This window comes from Gavialis gangeticus, unplaced genomic scaffold, assembly GCF_001723915.1.
Source record: "Gavialis gangeticus isolate Ggan-Ray unplaced genomic scaffold, GavGan_comp1, whole genome shotgun sequence".
NCBI classification, from domain to species: Eukaryota; Metazoa; Chordata; order Crocodylia; family Gavialidae; genus Gavialis; species Gavialis gangeticus.
Genome location: NW_017728992.1, coordinates 184,434,053 through 184,437,225, shown reverse-complemented (window position 1 = coordinate 184,437,225; position 3,173 = coordinate 184,434,053). Strand labels below are relative to the sequence as shown.

Sequence of the window (3,173 nt, the reverse complement as noted above, 5' to 3'; positions counted from 1 at the left end):
GTGCCTGTTGCCACCATTTACAGATGTTAGCAGTGTGCTGGAATTTATAAGCAAAGTGGCCTTGGGAATTTTCAAAACAGGGATTCAATACTGTCTGCTTGGTTAGGAGTTTATCTACTGGGGCCGCAGGAGAGAGAAATACCATGTTTAACGTTGGGGGAAAGTCAGTGCCCTGGCTTGTTACTGTACAGGAATGGTGCAGTTCCAGAAGAGGCATTATGACCATCTTAAAGTGGGATGGGGGGGGAGGGGAATCACTTGGATTTGGAAAGCAAATTAGAGCAAAGTGAATAAGAAACTTTAGAAGCAACCGTCTAATGCAGTGACTCTTAATTACAGTGCGACAAGATCCTTCTATGGGTGCTGCTCAATATTAGCACTGTTAGGTGTGCAAAAACTTCCACCTGATTCATAAGATAAACCCAGAGATTTCAAATAGGAATCCCACAGAGTCCAAAACTTTCTGCTGTGGTTCTTCTGAGTTCTTTGCAAGAGCAAAACTGAATGAGTGAAATTTAGAAGCTGGCATTTTCTGAGTCTAAAAAGGTTGAGAACCACTGGTCTAATGTACAGTTATGTTCAGAAAGAGACTCACTAAAGAGGCTACCTTTCTAATATACCTGTTCCCCATTCCAGTCACATCTACTGACTTTGAGGGGATGGATACATTTCTATACTTTCTGGCACAGCAGAGCCAATACGACTGCAGAAAAAAGGAACTGGATTCTGTTCTGATTCATACATCATAAGAATGAGCTTCCTTCGAACTGCTGAACCTTGGCAACTAGACAGAAAAAGCACAGCCTGATTTCAGACCTCAGGTGGCATTTTAAACATTGTGATCTAGCAAAAAAAACACACTTGTGATTCCAACAGTGAACATGAACTATAGATGATACTGAAGGAGGACAAATATTAATCTCTTCCCCCATCATAATTCCAGCATCACTTCAACATTTCTGATGTCTTTTACTTTCACAATTGACTGAAACAGTGATGAAATGATTGATTGAAGAGTTTTTGTCCCTTCCTCGCAAGGTTTTTTTATGGAACCACTTCTTTCAGTCTCACTCCTGTTGATAAATTTTTCTCCTTGCTTGTTTCTTTCCCCAGTACAGATCCACTTTGGCTCATGGCTCATTATGTACTCTCTATGGTCCGTCTTTGCCAAAGGATTTATACTGGTGTAACAGAGATGAATCTTCATATCACTGAGGCCAAAGGGGAACTGAAATTCTGCGGAATTTTAGTTAAAAGCAGACACCATTGCATGTGTAAGAAAAAGCTGGACTTCCCTGGATCTTGTTGATTTTAATATCCAAGAGCATAATTTGAAATGATAGAGAACAGTCTAACTGAAGAAGATACAACTGCAAAAAATATCCTAGCTTTGACACAGTCCAGCATAAACCCCATGTCTGGCTCCTTGACCCAGCCAATTTTAATTCCCTACCTTCCAAACTCTAATATTTAAACTAGAGAGCAAGAACAGAAGCACCTCCTATATCATGACAAACTTGGATCCCCGTATATTCTGCAACAACAGCACATGGATCCCCTGGAACCAGCACCTGGGTCTTTTCACGGTGCCTCCTATTTTCCCATGCCAGTTGCTCCACTCATTGACTCTGTATGTGGTTTGATCTAAGAGGACCTAGATACAAGGCCTGAGGTTTACCACTCAATTTGTTCCTTATTCCAATGACACAAGTGGGCAATGAAAGCCAGGCGTATTCAGAGGACTCTTGCTTCCCCTGCTTTCCCCTTAAAAATACAAGGCTTTCTGCCAACAAAGAATTCTGCACCTCATCTCTTCCATGACACGAAAAGCTGATTTTCTCTTTCAGGGGCATGCTGGTCCTCGTAAATGATAGCCAAGCTTCGGACGGTGCCAGTTGTCCATTTTGTTATCCCTTTACTCAGTTAAATACATCCATGTGGTTTATGTCTGAAGCAAGATTGTTCTTTAGCCTGTGCTGTAACACATTGCTGACTTTATTTTGTGGCTTACAGGAGATGCCAAAAAACAGACGAGTGGTTCCACAGCATTAGATTTACTCCCTATAAAAATTTCTTAAATAAAATGTTTTTGCTTTTGCTTTGATCTTCTATCCCTTTTATTCTGTTTGACCAAACCCAAGTTCCTCATTTAAAACTAAATAGATACCACTACTCACCAGGAACTTGCCCCTTACATCATGGGAATCTCAGTACTTCTATCTCTTTGAAGACAGGCAGAACTTCTGACACCTAAAGGAGAAAGGAAAAGAGGCATAACTTATCAGAAGGGAGAAAATGCAGGCAGCCACCCCAATGCTTGATTAGCCAGTTAAAAACCACACAGGGTAAGATGAACGGCGAGTAACAAAAAGCATCATTTTTGGGGGTTTTTTTTGCTGACTCTTCTGAAGTGAGTGACAGATGAAAGACAATGAAGTTCTGATCCTACAAGGCTTTCCTTGAGGGTGTTCAGAACAAGTTCTCTCATTGCTTAGGTACTTAGGGCAAGCAGGAACTGGAAAATCCCATATTTTAGCATCCCCAAAACCTCCCACTGGTGCTAATATTATATACCAGAAATATCTGTCAGTGATCCAGCATAGCAGATATGATCTGCTCTGCTAGTCTAGTGGAGATATGACATCTTAAAAACAGTCATATTAGGGTGTGGTGCAGTTCTGAGAAGGGCACTGGAAGTTCGCAACAGAAGTCCTGTTGCCAGCAGAGTAATTAGGGGTAGCTGAGTGAGGCATCGGCCCCAGGCGCTGATTTACAGGGGGTGGCAGCAGTCGCAATAACTGGGGGTGGGCATCAGCAGCAGCCAGGGACCGAGTTCCTGGGACATGTGGAACTGACACCCCGTCAGGATTTTGCCCACGGCACAAATCTTGCTAGTGAGACCTCTTCCTGCTGCCACTTTTCTCGTTGGAGAGGCTCATTTTCTATGTCTGACTTGTTAAGAGCTGGCTTTACCCATCTCTGATTTAGAAAGGAAGAGGCATCAGGGGCAAGTCTTGTTTTCAGCAACTACAGCAAATCAGTGATGATAAAAAACACTGATGGAAGAAATGTGCGAGAAAGATGGCCAGCCCTGAAGTCTGCACAGCATACATACAGTTTGGAAGGAGGTAGGAAATGAATAACTATGAGAACAATAAGAACCAGGCAAACAT

The 3,173-nt window shown here is 42.3% G+C and overlaps 1 protein-coding gene across 3 annotated transcripts in view; it reads right to left on the bottom strand.

The window, feature by feature from the left end:
* ZHX2 (zinc fingers and homeoboxes 2) overlaps positions 1-3,173 on the bottom strand; it is a 154,061-nt gene that overhangs the window by 90,137 nt on the left and 60,751 nt on the right. For all 3 annotated transcript variants that reach the window (XM_019528117.1, XM_019528116.1, XM_019528115.1), the window contains exon 2: positions 2,178-2,250. The gene's annotated coding sequence lies outside the window, so the exon portion shown is untranslated. The remainder of the gene's footprint in view (positions 1-2,177; positions 2,251-3,173) is intronic.